General features: G+C 52.8%; 1 long non-coding RNA gene across 1 annotated transcript; it reads left to right on the plus strand.

Annotated features, from left to right (window-relative positions):
• The first annotated feature begins 12,110 nt into the window (after window positions 1–12,110).
• LOC129048100 (uncharacterized) lies at window positions 12,111–20,906 on the plus strand. The gene is made up of 3 exons (XR_008510153.2): window positions 12,111–12,177; window positions 16,319–16,519; window positions 19,567–20,906. It is a non-coding gene; the product is annotated as an uncharacterized LOC129048100 (long non-coding RNA).
• Window positions 20,907–21,141: the final 235 nt, after the last annotated feature.

The raw sequence follows: 21,141 nt of genomic DNA on the forward strand, positions 1-21,141 counted from the left end.
CCATGTCCTCGCTCACTCCATAGGTGCAGAGTTCCAGCAAGGTGACAGATGCTGACAAGGGTGAGCAAAAGAGATCTGCCAGGGCCAGGCTCAGTGGCTCATGCCTATAATCCCAGCCCTTTGGGAGGCCGACGTGGGAGGATCACTTGAGCCCAGGAGTTCAAGACCAGCCTGGGTGACATGGGGAGACCTCATCTCAAAAAAAAGAAAAATTTTTTTTGAGGCAGAGTCTCGCTGTGTCACTGAGGCTGGAGTGCAGTGGCATGATCTCAGTTCACTACAACCTCTGTCTCCTGGGTTCATGTGATTCTCCTGCCTCAGCCATCCAAGTAGATGGAATTATGAGTATGCACAACCAAACCTGGCTAATTTTTTGTATTTTTAGTAGAGACGGAGTTTTGCCATATTGGTCGGGCAGGTCTCAAACTCCTGACCTCAGGTGATCCGCCCACCTTGGCCTCCCTGCAACATTTTTTTTTAAATTAGCCAGGCATGGTGTCACATACCTGTAATCCCAGCTACTAAGGAGGCCGAGGTGGGAGGATCACTTGAGTCCAGGAGGTAGAGGTTGCAGTGAGCCATGATCACACCACTGCACTCTAGCCTGGGCAACAGAATGAGACCCTGTCTCAAAAAAAAAAGAGATCTGTCCTTTCAAATGATGTTCCAGAGGGAGATGGAGGGGAGCTAATATCAACTAAGTAACCAAATAAATAAACAAGATCATTGCCGAGTGTGAAGAATGGATGAAGCCAATGACCCCAGCGTAGGTGGGGAGACAGAGCTGGAAACTGCAGTCAGGTGCTGGGACTTTCTCCTGAGGTGGGTAGGAGTGGGAGCCACGGAGGGCTCTGAAGCAGGGGCATGGCGAGATGGACGGGGGGTTAGATGACACCTCTACTGCTGCATGGGGAACTGGAGTAGGAGGAAAGGCTGGGAGCTGAGGGAGCATCTGGACAAGACATGGTGGCTGGGGTCAGGCTGGGTGAAGGTGGCGGTCCTGGGGATCTGGAGAAGAGTGGGTTTGAAAGCTGTCTTAGAGGTCAAGGGACAGGAGTTGATGATGATGGTGAAGGCTGTGAAAGCTGAGGAAGAGGAAGAGATGAAGTCAAAATCTGCTTTCTAGACAGGGTCTTGGGGTGACAATGGTGCCATTTGCCTGTGTGGGGAGGTTGATGAGCTCAGCTACGAGCCTGCCCAGTGTCCGGCGCCTGGGATGGTCTTAGCGGGAAGGCCCTGCAGCCACCGGTGGCCACAGCATCTAAGACCCCTCAGAGAGGTTGAGCCTGCCTTCGGGGCAGAACGGAGACATGACCTACAGCCGTGGGTACCAGCTGCCTGAAGGCCTCACCTGATTCTGCATTTCCCAAAGCAGGGCTCGGGACATCCTTCCCTCTTAGTATTCTTGACTCATCCCGGAGCATCTGCAATGCCGAACATTCTAGAATCTTGAGGACTTTTCCTGCAGCTTTGAGAAGCCCTTCAACGTCGCTGCCCTTGCCTCACACATTGCTCCTGTTGTGATCCGTGGATCAAAGGCTCCGATTGCGAAGGGAAGAGTCTATTTCTCAGGGGAGGAAGGGACCCCTGGTTGGCTCAGCTCTATGTCCTCAGCTTTGGAAATCACTGTCGCTGTTGTCTCCTGCATGTTGGCTGCTCGGGAACGCCCCCACTCCTGGTCCTATTGGAAGTGATGCTTGGGGTTGAGACTGTGGGGTCTTGAGCTGTGATCCCCACAGGCATAGCTTTGGGTGGGGAAGTCCCTGGGGTCCCTTCTTATCTTTGAGGACCCTCCCCCTCAGGGAAGGGCTCTGTGTCTATTTTGTTCCTACCACTGGAGGCTCAGCAGAGACCCAGCTGGGCTCTGCCGCTGGGCCTTGCAGACTAGACTGATGGAGAAAGGGGTGTGTGTGGCGGGGGGCGGGGGGGGGCGGTGTGTGGAGTGTGTGTGTGTGTGAGAGAGAGAGAGGAGAGCGAGAAGGAGAGCACCCGCCTGAAACCTAATTGTCCGCTGTCTAATCCGTCAGCCGGAGGACAGCTTGCCGGCCCCTCCCTGGCGGGCTGATAAATGCCGTCCAAGGCCCCCTGCGCCAGAGCTGCCTTAATTGGTATCAGGACGTGTCTGGACTCCGTCCACCAGGCCCCTGCCTTCATCCCCTTCTGCCACCTCCCCCTCCACCCCATTGGCCTCTAGCCCCTGGCAGGGCTCACCTGCCGCCCACCCCTGGGGAAGGTGCAGCAGCTGAGGCCACAGCCCCAGGGGGATGGTGTGACACCAACAACAACAGCTCCGTTTATGTGTTTATGTGGGACCTACTGCTTGTCCAGCTATGCTGAAGAGCCCTCTGCCCACCCTCCCCCGTCCTCACAAAGCCCTATGAGGTGGGGGAACCACCCTCCTTCCCCTTCCACCCATGCAGGAGGCGGCTCCTGAGCCCTCCACATTCCTGGCCCCAGGCTGGGTGCTGGGCACGCACAGGGACCAGGACAGACTCAGGGCCCACCTTTGCAGGGCGCTCCTCGATGACTGGCAGGAAGGGGCTCATTCCTAAATGGCCTGCTAGGGTTTAAGGGTGAGTGAGTGATGACCCCTTGCCCATTTGGGGAAGTTGAGAGAAGCTTGGCAACCTGCCTAAGGTCACACAGCTAGAAAAGAAGGGAGAGCAAGCTGGCCTCTGAAACAACCACAACTGCTTTTGAATGCCAGCTGTGTCCAAATCACTCGAGGTGTGAGTTAGAAGCCGAGGGACCCCTCTGGAATCCTGCTTTTGGGTCTGAGTGCCCAGGGACCTGTGCGGGAATCACATTCTCTCCAGGTGAGCCGGTCTCTCAGGAACCCTGCTGAGTCTCCACTGATGGATAGTGGAAAATCAGGAAGGGGCTGAGTGGAGAGGGAATGGGATGACATTTCATTCATTCATTCATTCATTCATTCATTCATTCATCCATCCATCCAGCAATTGCCTTGTGCTGGGCTTTGCTCTGGATGCTGGCAGGACTGGCTATGTGATTTGCCGGGCCCTGTGTAAAAGGAAAATTCGGGGCAGTAAAATTACAATTATTGAGAATTTCAAGATGGTGACGACAGAACAGTCAGCCATGTATGGGGCCCTGGGTGACCGTGGAAGTGGCTCTCCCACAGAGCCAGCCCCGCTGCCGGGGAGACCCTGCAGGGAGACAGCCAAACCAACGCGCCTGAGAGCCCCGATCCTCATCTGGTCCCCATCCCCTAACTGGAATTCTACAATTAACAAAAAGTCTGAAAAACCAAAGTCCTTTTGTTAAGATGGTGGTAAATTCATCTGGAGGCAAAACCTGACCTCAGCTGACAGGAAGCTATTTATAGTTTTATTTATTCCCCTTGATGTGAACATTTGTACATTTCACTGCAGAGCTATTAACATGTTTGATTATGGGGACTGCCCCAGCCCTGCTTAAGGTGTAACCTAATCTATGCTATAGGCATCGTTTTACACCTCTACACGGAACAACCTGAGTCCCTAACGCCTCTGGCTCAGAGGCTTAGGAGAAGAAATTTGGACCCACATAGGACCTATACCAATACCTTGTATGGAATGATCACTGTGTACCTTTTTTTTTTTTTTTTTTTCTGTATCATCCAAAAAATGCATGGGGCAGAGTGAGGGTCTGTCAATGACCCCCATACCTGGTCTGCCTGCCCCCTTGGGTGGTGGAGACCTGCTTTGTGCTAGCAAGGGGACACCTGAGAGGGTTTCGGGGGTGTCCCTCTCAGGGTCCACTGGGATCTTTCATTTAGTATTAAGGAGATTGGGGGAGGTATGAGGCCAAGCAAGAGAGTAGCTTTCTTTCTTTCTTTCTTTTTTTTTTTGAGACGGAGTCTCACTCTGTTGCCCAGGTTGGAGTGCAGTGGCGCGATCTCGGCTCACTGCAAGCTCCGCCTCCCAGATTCGCGCCATTCTCCTGCCTCAGCCTCCCGAGCATCTGGGACCACAGGCACCCACCACCACGCCCGGCTAATTTTTTTGTATTTTAGGAGAGATGGAGTTTCACCGTGTTAGCCAGGATGGTCTCGATCTTCTGACCTCGTGATCCGCCCTCCTCGGCCTCCCATAAGTGCTGGGATTACAGGCGTTAGCCAGCGTGCCCGGCCAGAGAGCAGCTTTCTTAAAAAGAGAAAAGAAAGTGGCTTTGTTGATTACAAATACACATATGTTTATTGCACAAAAATTAACATAAAAGGGGAAAGTAACAATAACCTCTCCACAGTACCTACTGATGATGTTTTTGTGGCTACCCTTCCAGATTTTTCTAGATATATGACTGACTTTTTGAAGGTGGACAGACAGTTCCCAGGGTTTTGCAACCTGCTTTTTTTTTTCTCCTTTGCGGAACAATACATTGCAACCATCTTCCCACGTCTAGGTCGTCATTTCTCAGGAGGACCTGGAAGTCCATGGTAAACACGTCCCATAACCAGCTCGAAAAACTCCCCTTGTTGGACACTGTTTGATTCAGCTTCTAATGAACATGCAATCCCCAAGATGGCATCCTTGCGCACAGGCCTGCGTCTTTCCTTGGGTCAGGTCTATAGATGTGGAGCCCTGGGTCCCACGCGGGGGGTACTGCTGTCACCCTGAAGATACCCCAGATCGCTGACAACACATTCCCCATCCCGCCCCCAGCAGCGCCGGTGGGCCCCTCTCACCCAAATAACCATTCTGTATCCTTAGGAAGAGGGGCCTGTCCCAGCCAGGCAGGGGATCCTGCCAGAGCAGCCCCTCTGCAGCTGTGGGGGAGGCGGGGAAGCCAGCCAGAGTACCACATGGACAGCGCAGCCATCAGGGACCCTTCAGCCACCTTGGAGTGGCTACCTTCCCTCCGCCTCCAATTGCTCCCAACCCACAGTTCCCGGCCCCATGGCAGCCCCTTGGCTGCCGCCCCCAGCTGGGCCTGAGCCACCTTGCCTGGCACTCTGGCTCTCTCTTCTCAGATGGGGATATAGGCTGGACTCCAGGCCCCATCACACCCTAATCACTTGAGCTTTCTCCTGATTTGCATGTCCTTAAAGCGCCTTGATTAGTACCCCTTCCCCAGCTCGCCCAGCTCCAGCCACGAAGGCTCTGATTGCAAAGTGGCCTCAACTCCTTTAAAAATAAAATAAATCCTCCCTAATGCAACCAGAGCCCATGCTTCCCTGAACGTTAAGAGATCTGGAGGCGTCTCCCAGGAGCCTCATCGGCTTGGGAACACTGGAAACTTCTGGAAGGAATCAGGTCATTTCTCTACCCGGCAGGCCAGAGGCCGTTCTCGGCACTCTTTATTGGCTGCTCACCCTTCGGGCTGAACCTGAAACATCATGGCGGTCGTTGGAAGTAGACACCGTCTTCTCCCTTCCAGAAAATAAACTGAGCCTCGGAGAGGGCAGGCTGCTTGCTCAAGGTCACCCAGCCAGGCCGTTTTCAGCTCAGCTGGTGTTTGAATTCAGCACTGTCTGATGCCAGCCAGACCTTTAACTGCCACTCTTCACTGTCTTGTTAAAAGCAGGCTGGGCCTGGAGCTGGGGCTAGGGATGAGGATGAGGCTGGAAAAAGCAGACACATTTAATGAGGTGGCTATAACATCCAGCCCTAGACATCCCTGAAGTGGATGAAGCCGGCCTCACCCTGAAGAAGAGCATCTAGGGGCCCCTCTGCTGTTCCCCAGCTGTATGATCTTGATATCTGTATGTTTTTGATATCTGGGCATGGGGTGAGGCAGGGGCACTGGGTCCCACTATAACCGCTGCAGGACCTTTTCGGCATGATGCGTGGTGCGGTGGGCGCACCCCACAATTGTACCCCGCATTTCCCACTCATGGCTCTAACCCTCAGCTGCATTCCAGTCTGTATCACCAGAGCCCAAAATGCAGCCTGGGGATTCTGGTTGCTCTCGCCTGCTTGAAAACCCTCTGCGGGGGTCTCTGTGGGGCAGGATGGCTCCCAGGGTGGCAGGGCACAGAGACTTGGTTAAGCTCTCTGCCCTCCCATCCTCCTCGCCTCCAAGCAACTCCCTTCCCTGCCTGCCGAGGCTCTTCCTGCTTCTCATTAGGGCAGAGTTGCTGGGAGCTGCAAGGTTTAAAATGCTGTGAGTGTAGCACAGTGTTCACCTTTTATCTCCCCGGTTGAGCAGTTTCCCAAGTACTGCTTCTGCCATTCCTCTCTCCACGCTCCTCCTCCCCATCACTGGGTCTTCGGGGCCTGTTGCAAGACCCCTGGGATGGCCTGAACTCTCCTATGAGTTCCTGTTGTCCCTGGCCATCTCTGAGCTTGCTGGGCTGACTGTCCAGCTGAGCTGAGCGTTGCTGTTCCTGGCAGGGACCTGCCAAGCCACTGGGCCTTGGAGCAGGTGTGCACCCACGGTCCACTGGCCAGAGCCTGGCACACCCTCGCTGGCCTCCAGAACACAGCGTGCTCAGGGGCCATACCACCTGGGGAGCTGTAACACACTGTTCCAGCTCCTCTGGGGACACCTCAGCAGGTGGGGCATGGACAGCAGGAGGCACAGACAGCCTGGGAACATTCTCCCAGTGCCAGGCCCTTGGGACCCAAAGTGCAGGCATCTGGAACCATGCTCACCTGCCCCTGGGCCATCCACCCCCACTGCCATTGATGCCGGCTCCTGGCAGGGGCTGCCTCTCCTCCCTATTTTCTAGGCTCCCAGCTGGGCCTGGGTGCATGAGACCTGAAGGATTCTTGGGCATACTCCCAGGGACCTTTGCAACTCCCAGAGAAAATTGGGGGACTGATAACAACCATGCCAAGTTTTTATTACAAAAACAAAATGAAAACCACACACATAAAAAATCTCACCATCCGAACGGATCATTTGAGGTCAGGAGTTCGAGACCAGCCTGGCCAACCTGGTGAAACCCTGTCTCTACTAAAAATACAAAAATTAGCCGGGTGTGGTAGCGGGCGCCTGTAATCCCAGCTACTCAGGAGGCTGAGGCAGGAGAATCGCCTGAACCCAAGAGGCAGAGGTTGCAGTGAGCCGAGATTGGGCCACTGCACTCCAGCCTGGGTGACAGAATGAGGGGGATCACTTGAGCCCAGGAGTTTGAGATCCACCAGGGTAACACAGTGAGACCCATTTCTACAAAAAATAAAATTATTTGGGCGTGCTGGCACACGTCTGTAGTCCCAGCTACTCAGGAGGCTGAAGTGGGAGAATCTCTTGAGCCCAAGAAGTCGAGGCTGCAGTGAACAGTGATCACACCAGTGCACTGTAGCCTAGTCAACAGAGCAAGACCCTGTCTCAAAAAAGGAAAAAAAAAAAATCTCATCATCAACCATCCCATTATTTCATGAAATAAATTTCATTTTAAAGCCCAAAAAGTATGAAGGACATAATCTTAGAATAAAGGAACATCCTCCCCCAAAAAGCACATTTGGTGACCACAACACACCGTGTCGCATGCTGGAGGCCTGAGAAAGTTTTGCCACAGCCAAGCACCAGGCACTGAGTCCTAATGGAGCACTTGGGATCATCTGTCCCAGGGTCACTGTAGCCATCAGTGCCTGGCAAACACTTTATACAAAACAATGAATTTTCACCCATGTCTAAATTGTGGCCTGTAGGGTCTGGGATCCTCCCTCAGGCCCCAGGATGGATGAATCTGCCAGAATTTGCATTAGGCTACAGACAACAGAAAACTCCACCAAGCATGGTTTAAACAAATGAAAAGTTTCTTTCTGTGTGTGGAACGTGTCGAGAGAGGTGGTCTGGGGCTATGGCAGCCTTGATACAAGAGTTCCCAAAGATCCAGGCATCCCTGGCTTCCTCCTTGCCACCTTGGTGTCTGGCTTTCGTCCTCATAGTCATAAGATGGCTGCTCCACCTCCAGCCATCACGTCCACATTCCAGGCAAGTATATTTTTCTTGGAATCTTTGCCTTTTAATTCAGGAAGGGAAACTATCCTCTGGATCATCTGCCTTCATCTCATTGGCCAGAGCTGGGTCCCATGCTCACCACCAGCTGCAAAGGAAGCTGGGAAATTGAGTATTTTAATTTTCTGCATTCTATGATAGAAGAAGGCCAGTGGGAAGGGGGCTGGAATGCATGTTTGAGAGACTGCACAGACAGTTTACTGGAAAGTCTCAGCTGTGTTCTAACGGTGGCAACCTTCAAAGTCAGTGGTATCTCCCACCCACCCCAGCATCTCCCATCTGTCCATCGTGGGCTGATTCATTTCATCTCACCCTCAAGTCTGTGTGTGGAATCACGGGCTCCCATGACTTACTGTGGTCTTCAGTGCTCGGTTACTTAAGCAGGAATAGGGGGAGCCTGGTTCAGCCCCCAAGCCTGGGCTCCTTCATCTCTCTGGACTAGGCCTGATTTCAGTGATAACAGTGTTGCTTCCCACCTGTCGTTGGGTTTCTGGATCCAAAAGCACCCGGTTTCAAAGTCTGTCTTCAAAGGAAGACCCCCAGATAGAGTTGCCGGATAAAATAAAGGACACCCAATTAAATGTGAGTTTCAGATACACCATGAATGAGTTTGTACTGTAAGTATTTGAATGGGACATATCATACTTCAACTAAAATGTCACTGGTTGTTTATTAGAAATGCACATTTAACTGGGTGTCCTGTTTTTTTGTTTTGTTTTGTTTTTTTGGTTTTTTTTGTTTTTTGGAGACGGAGTCTCCCTCTGTCACCCACGCTGGAGTGCAGTGGTGCCATCTCAGCTTACTGTAACCTCTGCCTCCCGGGTTCAAGTGATTCTCCTGCCTCAGCGTCCTGAGTGGCTGGGATTACAGGTGCGCGCCACCACACCCAGCTAATTTTTGTATTTTTAGTAGAGATGAGGTTTCACCGTGTTAGCCAGGATGGGCTTGATCTCTTGACTTCGTGATCCGCCCACCTCGGCCTCCCAAAGTGCTGGGATTACAGGTGTGAGCCACTGCGCCCAGCATGGGTGTCCTGTATTTTTATTTGTTCAATCTGGCAACCCCGCGGTGGGAGTCTCAGCCTCAGAACTGAAACCGCTGAACTGAACCGCTGTGCAGAGAGTGCTGCTCCTGGGTTGGGCTGCACAACACTGGCATTCTGACAGGCCAAAGCGGTTACATATCAGCACTTACATACAGTCCAGCCTCATCATTTTCACATAAAGAACAAATGGGGCTCCTGCCACAGCTCAGCCTTTTGGAGACAGAATGGGGTAAACGGCAGGGGGGTTGAATCCTCACTCCATCTCTTCCCAGCTAGGAGACCTTGGGCCAGTCACTTTCCCTCTCTGAGCCTCACTTTTTTCTCACCTGTAAAGTGGGTGTGGTCACAGTGAGGACTCCTCAAGGCCTGCATGTCCAGAGCAGAACCAAGCCAGGCAAACAGAACCAGCATCATCATTATCTCCGTGGCTTTCTGCAAACTCCAGCCTGCCCTGCCTGTCTCCTGCAGGCGGCTACCTCTGGGAAGGTGCAGGCTTCAGGGTGCATATGGAGGGGAAGTGATGGTGGGGGCACCCCGTGTTTGTAGAGCTGGCTGGAGACCACGGCATTCCTATGGCCCATGTCCCCTCACCCCCATCCCCCTGCCCCAGCGCTGCTGAACCTCGACGTGTGTGTCTGAAGGTCTCCATCCGTGCCTCTCCAGAGGTTGCCCACCTTCCCCTTTGCTGGGCAGTTTGTGTAACGCGGCCAGCAGACACCGCGAGGTCTTGCTTCCATACCTCTCGCCCGCTGTCGGAGCTCCATGAGTTGAGCTTGACTGTCCAGGGAGTGGAGCCACCTCTAGCAGGTACCTGGGTGTACCTGTTATCACCCATCTGTCAGCTGCCCCTAGACAGCAGAGGGAGCCCAGCAGGGGGGAGAGAGGGGGCACTCAGAGGGTTGTCTGAGCAGAGGTGGTTCTTTCAGAATCAGAGGAAGGTTGTTGGGTCCTACTCCTTCCCCCTAGACGCCTCAGAGCGAGGATCCTGACCGTCCCTCTTTCTAGCTGCGTGACCCTGGTTGAGTGGGCTCCTCACAGGTGAGGTTCAAGGAGGGGTGCGGCGTCCTGCCTGGAGGTCTCCCAGATGGGGAATCCAAGCCCTAAAAAGGCATAATAACTCGGAGCTGTGTTTCCACCTCCCCCACCCCCCGGCAGAGAGTACTGAGCCGGAAGGGAAGGAGGGAGACTGAGGCAGCTCAGAATCACTGTAGTGGGTGTGAGGAGTGCACTGAGCCCTGTGGAGAGGAAGGAGGGAGGACACGGCTGGCGGGTGCCTCAGAGCCGCCCCCCACGCTAGGCTGCCTTCAGGCAGCCCCTGCAAACTGTGAACCCAGAAAAGCCTCTCTCTTCCTGGCCCCGTCCTCTCCTTCCTCTCATCCCCCCAACTTTGCAGCCTTCCCTGGCTGTCCTGCTTTCATTGGGGAACAGGCAGACGCTCACCAGGGCCGGGTGTTCACATGTGTGTATATGTGCCAGGGTGCACGCGTATGCATGCGCCCATAACATGCATGTTTTTCTGTGGGTGTGTGCACGCGTGCGTGTGTGCATCGTGCGGAGTGCGTTAGGTGCACACGTGCATGCGTGTGCCTTATGTTGTGCGTGTGTGTGTGTGTGCGCGCGCGCGCGTGCCTCACCGCGGCGTGCGTGCCGGCGGGAGGAGGGGGCGCCGAGGCCGGGCAGGGGACTTAAAGCTGCTTTCGCTGCTGCCGGCGTGAGCGCTCCTGATAAACAGCCCGGAGCCCAGCCGCCGCGCAGCCGGGCGGGAGGCTGCGTATCAGAGCTCCTGGCAGGCTCGCAAAAAGCTGTCCCCGGCCCGCCGCCGCTCTATCAGCCCACGGAGGGAGGGCGGCGGGGGAGGGAGGGAAAAAGTATTTGCTTCAGCCCTTAATCACGGAATTTGAAATCCCAGCGAGTCGGTGCCATTTATTTTCAGAGGCTGTCAAGGCTGGTTTCAGCATTTAAAAGAAAGGAGGATAAAAAGCATTTGCATTTCTCCCCCACTCTCGCTGCGCGCTCGCCGGCGCTCCCCCTCGTTCTCTGCGCAGCTCGCGGGTCGGGCGTTGGCGGCGGAGGGGGGGAGGCCAGAGGCTTTTCAAGGCGCTGGGGGCTCCGGCCGGCCCGGTGGGGGCCTCCCCCCGCCAGGGTCAGGGGTGTCGGGCGATTCCGGGGTGGGGGCCCGAATCTGGTCCAGTGGGGCTCTGGGTGGCAGAGGGAGGAACGCTGAGCGGGGCTGCTGGCTTGGGGAATTTGGGGCAGTCCGCGAGGCTCTCCTCGGGCTCCAAGCTTTCACCCCAGAAAACAGCCCTGAACCCCAAATTTGCTCCAGCCCCAGGGGGCCCTACCTGCCCTTCCTGGCTTCCCCAGTGGAAATCTAAGATACTGGAGGCTTCCAGGGGAGCCAGGGCACCCCTAGGACAACCCCCTCCCTCTGCAGATGGGGAAACTAAGGCCTGGAAACAGAAAACGGTGGGACCAAGGTCACATGATGGCGGAAGGAGGACAAGGAAGGAGGCCGACTGCGTATCCAGCACGTGTTCCGTGCCAAGCCTGTGCGGGGGCCAAGGACCGGGGTCTCTGGACAGCGCCGGTTGCTGGGTCCCACGCTGGGCGACAGGGCCTTTGCAATCAGGCCGACAGGGTTTGAACCCTTGCCACGGCACTTTCCAGATGGCCTTGGCCACTGTCCCCTCTCTGACCTTCAGATGCCCATGGCACCTCCGGAGGGGGTGTGTGCTTCAAGGACCAAATCCACTTGTGCGTGGTTTGGCACGAGGTGGGGGGAGGCGGCTCAGCCACCGGGACCTGTCCTACCTCCACCCTCTGTGCAACCTCTTTCCTTGCCTTTTGTCTCTGTTGCTTTTGGGGGGTGATTAGCCGCTAGCTCAGCGGCTAGAGTATTCTCTCCCGGAAAAGGCTCCGGAGTTGAGGCCCAGACCCCCAGGGCAAGACGGAATCTGCTCCCCAGGGCACTATCTGAGACTGGGTTCCCTCACTGGTAAAATGAGAAAACTCACTTATGGTCAGGGGTCCCCGAGTTAATAATGCCAGTGAATTCCTTGGCAGAGCATCAAGCACTTGGAGAAGCCCCCACCCCCGGTCATTGTGATGATGGTTTGTTTGTTTGTTTGTTTTGAGACGGAGTCTCGCTCTGTCGCCCAGGCTGGAGTGCAGTGGCGCGATCTCGGCAGGCTGCAAGCTCCGCCTCCCGGGTTCACGCCATTCAGGTGATGATGTTTTTTATTTATGTGCCCACCTGCCCCACTCCGTAGATTCCAGGCCCCTCGAGGCCAGGACTGCGCCGTTCATCTCGGAATTCGCTTGTTCCTGACTTAGGGGAGTCGCGCTGAGACACCGCATAGCGCCCATGCCCTCCATAGCGGAGGAAAGAACCCCGGGCTGTGTTGAGGAAGCCTCCTACTTTTGCCTGAAGTGAGGTTGTTGTTGTTGTTGTTGTTTCCACATGCCTTATTCATCCGCGTAACCTCAGCCTCTAGTGCAGCGTCCTATTTTTTGGCTTGTATTATTATTTTTAATTGACACATAATAATTGTACATATTTATGGGGTGCCGTGTAATATTTCAGTACACCTATACAATGTGTAGTGGTCGAATCAGGGTAATTAGCATATTCAGGGTTGGAGTTTTTCTGTCAATACAGATACTTATAGAAACTTTTTTGTGTGTGAGATAGGGTCTTGCTCTCTTGCCCAGGCTGGAGTACAGTGGCATGATCACAGCTCAAGCCATCCTCCCACCTCAGCCTCCCGAGCAGCTGGGACTACAGGCACAGGCCACCAAACCCGGCGAATTTTTTATTCCTTCTAGATATAGACTCTCACTATGTTGCCCAGGCTGGTCTCAAACTCCTGGGTGCAAGTGGTTCTACCACCTTGGCCTCCCAAAGTGCTGGGATTACAGGTGTAAGCCACCACGCTTGCCTAAAAATGCCAGTCAATATTATATGTCCTGTTTGGCAATTTATTGCACCTCATTATTTTTCCTGGCTGCGTAGTATTCCATTGTGCACACGCACCTGTATATGGTTATCCAATCCCCAGAGGATGGGCACATAGGTGGTGTCTCGTTTTGTCCTCTGACCTCAGGGCTGCAGAGAACAGGCTGGCCTCATACAGCAGGCATCATTATTGGTGTCAGTGGGGCCCCTGCTCTGATAGTCACAGAGAGGCACGGGTGGCTGTGGGAAGCTCCATTCCCTTTCATAGGGAAAGGCAGTTTAGGGCTCTGGAAAGCCAGGGCTGGGAGGGAAATGGCGTCAGGGAAACCAGCATAGAAGTCCCTATCTGGCCATCTTGGCGGAACCCAAAGTCTCGAGTCCATAGTGGGCACCTGACTCAGCAGGGAGGAGGGGTGGGAGGCCTAGAGCTCTGTGGCAAGGCAGGCAGGGCTTTCCTTCTTGATTCCTTCCTTCCTCCCTCCCTCCCTCCCTCCCTTCTTTTCTTTCTTTCTCTTTCTTTCTTTCTCTTTCTTTCTTTCTTTCTTTCTTTCTTTCTTTTTCTTTCTCTCTCTCTTTCTTTCTTTCTTTTTTTTTTGAGACAGAGTCTTGCTTTGTTACCCAGGCTGATGTGTAGTGGTGTGATCTCGGCTCACTGCACCCTTCACCTCCCAGGTTCAAGCGATTCTCCTGCCTCAGCCTCCCAAGTAGCTGGGACTACAGGTGTGCACCAGCACAGCCAGATAATTTTTGTATATTTAGTAGAGATGGGATTTCGCCATGTTGGCCAGGCTGGTCTCAAACTCCTGGCCTCAAGTGATCCACCCACCTCAGCTCCCAAAGTGCTGGGATGACAGGTGTGAGCCTCCGCGCCTGGCCTCCTTCTTGATTCTATTGTTTGTGCCTCAAAGGGAACATTCAGAGTGTGGCTCATGAAGTCTGGCCAACCTCCATCGGTTCCAAGCTCTGGCACCTCAGAGCCTCCAGCTCCCAATCTATAATAAGAGGACAGTAATGGCACCCACCTCACAGGGCAGCTGTGAGGGCTCCGTGAGGGAGTCCAGGCAAAGCCTTTCAGCGAGTTTCCTGAAATGCTGTGAGGTCTCAGGGAAGGCTTGCCATCGTCGTTATTGTTTCTAATAATGACATTTTCAGAAATCTGAATGTAAAAAGGCCTTCTCTGAGTTGGGTGTCAAAACCAGAAAAAGTCTGTGGTGGGATGTGTGTGTGTGTTTCCTTCTCACACCGTCCCTTGCACGTGGGCCCGGGCCCCTGCCTGGTTCTCTCTTTCTCACTATCTGGGACCACCTAGACTAAATCCATCTCTCCAAGAATCACTGTCTTGCCCTCTCTGTCCTTCCGAGACCTGGGCGGCCTGGCAGGAGAAGCACCCACCCCCCAACCCCATCCGCACCACCACTTTCCCATCCAGCCCCACCCTCAGCCTCCTTAATACAGGCTCACCTGGGGCCTCAGTGTCCAGTCCTCCCAGCACCCGCCCCAGCTGCACTTGAGTCCTGGCTCTATCATCACCCCTTGCTGTGGGAAGTGGTTTTAACCTCCCTGGGCCTCAGTTTCTCTATCTGTAAAATGAGGAGCATAATAAAAAGAACATAAGGTTTTTCTGCCCCCTGCCCAGATCTGCTGAAACAAACAAGCAGACAAGAAATTCACAACCCCCAGAGGCACTTAGAGCCTGGGAGATTCAGCCGCAAAGGAGTGATCACAGGGTCACAGGGTCCTGGGATGCACAAGGCTCCTTCTCTCCCTTTCCTCCAGGAAGAGTTGGATTTCCTTATGTAAATCCCTGCCCTCCCTTGACCCTGTGCGCTCTGGGGAACGCCTAGATTTGCAGGCAGGGTGGAGGCAGAGCTGAGCTGAAAGGTGGGGTGTGGGCTTCCCCAGAGCAAGCTCTTCCGGCACCCTGGTGGGGTGCACAGCTGCATTGCTGGCTCAAGACACCCCCACACCCAACTAGGATCTTTTTTTTGAGACAGAGTTTCTCCCAGGCTGAAGAGCAATGGCACCATCTCAACTCACTGCAACCTCCGCCTCCCAGGTTCAAGCGATTCTCCTGCCTCAGCTTCCCACGTAGCTGGGATTACAGACATGCACCACCATGCCTGGCTAATTTTTGTATTTTTAGTTAAGACAGGGTTTTGCTGTGTTGGCCAGGCTGGTCTCGAACTCCTGACCTCAGGTGATCCGGCTGCCTCGGCCTCCCAAAGTGCTGGGATTACAGGCGTGAGCCACCGTGCCTGGCCTCAACTCAGATCTTTAACTCCACTACCATTTGTGAGTGTTCTGCGTGGGCTACATCCTAGGCCAAGCATTTTCTCACTCTGGCCTCAAGAAGAAGATGGAACAGGGGTAAGACCTGAGAAGCTTGTAGACCTTCAGGATTTTCTCAGTCTGTCAGTCAATCTTGTTTATGATCGATGAGCAAGTCTCTCTCCCTCTCAAAGCCTCAGTTTTCTTACCTATAAAATGGGGTTACATGAGGAGTCAATGAGCTAAGGATGTGAAGCTGCTGGCACAAAGCCCCACACATGGTAAGACTTAACCAGTGCCAACCGGATGATAGATGGTGCCGTTGTGCCCAGCAATTCCTTCTCCTAAGCAGGTTATACCATCCTGTCCCCAGAACGTCCTTCCACGCCCTCTGACGAGGCTTGGCCATGTGACTTACTCTGGCCAATGAAATGTGAGCAGAAGTGACCACACATCAGTGGCCAGCAGAAGCTTTAAAAGCTACACCTGTAGTCCTAGCTACTTGGGAAGCTGAGGTGGGAGGATTGCCTGAGTTCAGGAGTTCAAGGCTGCAGTGAGCTATGATTGTGCCACTGCACTCCAGCCTGGGTGACAGAGTAAGACCCTGTCTCAAAAAAAAAAAAAAAAAAGGGCTGGGCACAGTGGCTCATGCCTGTAATCCCAGCACTTTGGGAGGCCGAGGCAGGTGGATCACCTGAGGTCAGGAGTTCGACACCAGCCTGGTCAACATGATGAAACTCCATCTCTACTAAAAATCCAAAAAAAAAAAAAAAAAAAAATTAGCTGGGTGTGGTGGCCTGTGCCTGTAATTCCAGCCACTCGGGAGGCTGAAGCAGGAGAATCACTTGAACCCAGAAGGTGGAGGTTGCAGTGAGCTGAGATCGCACCATTGCACTCCAGCCTGGGCAACAAGAGTGAAACTCCGTCTCAAAAAAAAAAGAAAAAAGAGGCGATTTGACCCAGACATGTTCAGAGGGAAGATGACATGGAGACCCCGGGGAAAAATCAACCATCCATAAACCAACGTGGGAGGCCTGGAACAGATCCTTCCCTACGGCGCTCATAAGGAACCAACCTGCTGACACCTTGATCTTGGATTCCCAGCCTCCCAAACTGTGAAACAATGTGTTTCTGTGTTTCAGCCACCGAGGACTTTGTGACCACAGCCCTAGCAAACGAATACGCCGCATTTCACAGGGCCCTACAGACAGGAGATGTGCTCTAAGGGAATTAACCTACTTGCAAGCAGAAATGAAAGGGAAAGAGAAAATCCAGAAATGTTGGATTTGCAGGATTGAAAAAGGCAACTATTCCTCATCTCAGTCCAATGAAAGAACAACTAAGTGAGTGCTCCAAGCACCCAGTGCCCAAAGGTCCATAGTCTGTGGGAGGATCCAGACACTGTCACGTGCAGGAGGCCACCTGTGCTGCAGGAGGCTGAGCTTGGGTGCTGTTCCCCCAGCTGGGAGAAGGCTGGGGTGGGCCAGGGAAGCTGGGCTTGGGCACAAACCACTTATCCCCGAGTTGGAAAAAGGTGCAATCCAATTCTCCACTCCATCCTGCCAGTTCATCACCCAGACAACCTAGAGTGAGCACCCAGGGCCATTTTTGGAAAATCCTGCTCTTTTGCATAATAAGTGGGCAAAACAGACACAGTCCCTGCCCCTCTGGCAGTTTGTCGCTTCTGCAAGACTCAAGTGCCAAATGACATTTTAGAAAAAATTTCTGACATATTTGTGCTTGGAACACACAATATGATCTTGGAGCAGATAAGAGTTTTAAATTTAACTTTGTCTGTCCCCAGAAATGTATTGTTTGAGAAGTCTAATTGTGAATTTTAAGCTTTCTTTCTTCTTCTTCCTTTTCTTTTCTTTTTTTTTTTTGAGACAGGGTCTTACTCTGTCACCCAGGCTGGAATGCAGTGACGTGATCCCAGCTCACTGCAGCCTTGACCTCCTGGGCTTAAGCAATCCTCCTTCCTCAGCCTCCTGAGTAGCTGGGACCACAGGCACGTGCCACCATGCCCAGCTAATCATGAATTTTAAACTTTCTGTGAAGACTCTTTAAAATGGGTACTCTACAAATAGTCAATAAAGAATATTCTAGGCTTAAGAAAATAATAATAATAAAACTAAGAAACACTCTGTGTGATAGAGCCCAGTTAAGACTCAGTCTCAGGGTAAAGATCATACCAAGGGTGTGGCCATCATGCCCTTTGTTGAAATCTCAGAAAAGCTCGCAGGCCCACAGTTCCATCTAGAAAGCCATGTCTAGAAGAAAGTTAGGTGTGTCTTTTTTTTTTTTTTTTTTTTGAGACGGAGTTTCGCTCTGTCGCCCAGGCTGGAGTACAATGGTGCCATCTCAGCTCACGGCAACCTCCGCCTCCTGGGTTCAAGAGATTCTCCTGCCTCAGCCTCCCGAGTAGCTGGGATTGCAGGCATGCACCACCATGCCCGGCTAATTTTGTATTTTTAGTAGCGACAGGGTTTCTCCATGTTGGCCAGGCTGGTCTTGAACTCCTGACCTCAGGTGATCCGCCCACCTTGGCCTCCCAAAGTGTTGGAATCACAGGCGTGAGCCACCGCACCTGGCCTTGGGTGTATCTTTGGCATGAAAGCTGAGTGACAACAACTGGGCAAAAGTTACGAAGTTTTGAAGAGGGTGGCACTGTCTGCAGAGCTGTCAGCTGGATTAAAAGAGACTGTGATCGTCAACAACACAAAACCACCTCTGGGCGCCAACGGGGAAGCAGCCCAAGGAAGCTGCTCAGCCCCCAGGAAGACTCTCTTCTCCAGGGTCCTCATCCTGTGTAGCAAAGGAGGTTATAGAAAAGGAGGCCTCCCAGAGGACGGCCCAAGGGCAGGAGAACAGGGGAGTCGGGAGTAATTTCCAGAGAGCACCATGGGGCCTGGTTGAGGGGTCTCTTTCCCCAGGGCAGGTGGCACTTGCTGAATCCACCCAGTAGGACTCAGAACTCATGAGGACCAGCATTTGTTTGCTGGGTAGCTTGAACTGCTCCACCCCTCTCCTTTCTTTTTTCAAAATTTGTTGTTGTTGTTGTTGTTTGTTTGTTTGTTTGACACAGAGTCTCACTCTGTCACCCAGGCTAGAGGGCAGTGGCACAGTCTCAGCTCACTGCAACCTCTGCCTCCTGGGTTCGAGCGATTCTCCTGCCTCAGTCTCCTGAGTAGCTGAGATTACAGGTGCCCGCCACCACGCCCAGCTAATTTTTGTATTTTTAGTAGAGATGGGGTTTCACCATGTTGGCCAGGCTGGTCTTGAACTCCTGACCTCAGGTGATCCACCTGCCTCAGCCTCCCAAAGTGCTGGGATTACAGGTGTGAGCCACCACGCCCGGCCCTTTTTAAATTTTTAAGACAGTGTTTTGCTCTGTCACCCAGGCTGGAATGCAGTAGTGTGATAACAGTTCATTGCAGCCTCAGCCTCCCAGCTCAAGTGATCCTCCTGCCTCAGCCTCCTGAGTAGCTGGGACTACAGGCATGCACCACCATACCTGGCTAATTTTTGTATTGTTTTGTAGAGACAGGATCTCGCTATGCTGCCCAGGCTGGTCTTAAACTCCTGGGCTCAAGCAACCCTCCCACCTTGGCCTCCCCAAATGCTGGGATTACAGGTGTGAGTCACCACACCGCCTCAATTCTTCTCTTCTCTTCTCTTCCTTTCTTCCTTTCTTTCTCTTTTCTCTCTCTCTCTCTTTCTCTCTTTCTTTTTTCTTTGCTCTCACTGTATCACCCAGGCTGGAGTGCAGTGGTGCAATCTTGGCTCACTGCAGCCTCCACTTCCTGAGTTCAAGCAATTCTCATGCCTCAGCCTCCCAAGTAGCTGGGATTACAGGTGCATGCAAGCATGCCTGGCTAATTTTTGTATTTTTAGTAGAGATGGGTTTCACCATGTTGTCCAGGCTGGTCTTGAACTTCTGGCCTCAAGTGATCCGCCCGCCTCAGCCTCCCAAAGTGCTGGGATTACAGGCGTGAGCCACTGCGCCCAGCCTTGTTCTTCTCCTTTCTAACAGAGAGTGTTTGTGGGTCATCCTATTCCACCATCGTATGTTGAGTGTGTATATTACTTTGCCAGGGCCACCATAACGAGATACCACGTACTGGGTGGCTTGAACAATAAAAATTTATTTTCTCACATCTCTGGAGGCTGGAAGTCCAAGATCAAGGTGCCAGCAGGGTTGGTTTCTTCCAAGGCCTCCCTCCCTGGCTCACCTGTGTCCTCACGTGCCTCCTCCCTGTACACACCTGCCTGACGTCTCAGTCTGTGAGTCCACATTTCCTTCTTATAAGGACACTAGACACATTGGATTAAGGCCCACCCTGACGACTTCATTTTAACTGAATTACCACTTTAAAGATCTTATCTCCAGCCAGGTGCGGTGGCTCATGCCTGTAATCCCAGCACTTTTGGAGGCCAAGAAAGGCAGATCCTTTGAGGTCAGAAGTTCAAGACCAGCCTGGCCAACATGGTGAAACCCCCTCTCCACTAAAAATACAAAAAAACCAGCCCACGCTAAAAAATTACAAAAAAATTTGAGGATCATCTGAGGTCAGAAGTTCAAGACCAACCTGGCCAACATGGTGAAACCCGGTCTCTACTAAAATACAAAAAAAGTAGTCCAAGCTAAAAAATTAGCATGCAACACCACGCCTCTCATCCCAGCTATTCGGGAGGCTGAGGCACAAGAATCGCTTGAACCCGGGAAACAGAGGTTGCAGCGAGCCAAGATCATACCACCGCACTCTAGCCTGAGTGACAGAGTGAGACTCCATCTCAAAAAAAAAAAAAAAAAGATCTTATCTCCAAATACGTTACTTTGTAAAGTACTGGAAGTGGAGGCTTCAACATATGAATTTGGGTGGGGAGACAATTCAACCCATCACAGTTGCGTGAGACCAGAAAATTCCTCCCGCCCCCCGCCACCCCATTTACAGGTCTCCTATAGAGAGAAGCATTGACTGGGGACACTCGCTGGGTTGCGTTTTGCTGGTGGCTGGGCTGGAAGGTCCACAAAGGCTCACTTCATGTGAGTGGCACCTCAGGGCTCTTCCACAGGCCCTTCTCTCCATGCAGCTCTCTTGGGCTTCCTCACAGCATGGCGGGGTTTTTCACGGTGGCTGGCTTCCAAGAGGAAGCACTTCAAGCTGGGTGAGAGCAGATGCCTCAAATCTTTGCAGCCTCAGCCTCGGAAATCACACAGCGTTGCTTCTGCTGCATCCTGTTGATGAAAGCCAGTCCTGGAGTCAGCCCAGATCCAAGGGGAGGAGGAAAAGACTCCAGGTCTTGCTGAGAAGAATGACTAAGAATCTGCAGCCATCTCCAATCCACCACGCCCATGCAAGTGACGGGAGTGATATTTGCAACCAAGATGGTGAACGGCAGCAGATTGGTCACTGTTTCCAGTTATTCACCATCCTCTCAGTGAGAGGATTATCCATCCTGCCCCATTGCTACGTGACATGCAGAGCTTCCAGTGCTGGGTACACTTCCCCTCCCCACCAAATCATGTTTGGCCACGTGACTTGCTTTAGCCAGTGAATCCAGAGCCCAAGTCCTAGCAGGCCATTCAAAGGAGAAGCTTCAAGAGTCATCACGTGGGTTGGCCAGCCTGCCTGCACTTTTCCCTTTAAACAGAGCTGTGTTTTCTAGAGAGGGGCCTCACACAAGCCTCCCTGTTCCACAGAATACAAATCCAATTGGTAAGACTTCTATCCATCTTAAGAAACCTTTATATTTTTAAATATCTCCATTCTCAAATATTCAAAGCCCTTAAATTCATTTATTTTTCTAGAAGTAACACCTGGCAAGTTTGGTATCTCAAGGCACCACCCGTTCCTTCTTAATCCACAGGAACTCATTGAGGGTAGGGAACCTGGGAGGTTACCACAGCCTGCAAATCCGAGCCTAGATGTAGTGAGTGTCTGGGGTGGCCGGGCTTTCTGCA

This window comes from Pongo abelii, chromosome 13, assembly GCF_028885655.2.
Source record: "Pongo abelii isolate AG06213 chromosome 13, NHGRI_mPonAbe1-v2.0_pri, whole genome shotgun sequence".
Taxonomy (NCBI): domain Eukaryota; kingdom Metazoa; phylum Chordata; class Mammalia; order Primates; family Hominidae; genus Pongo; species Pongo abelii.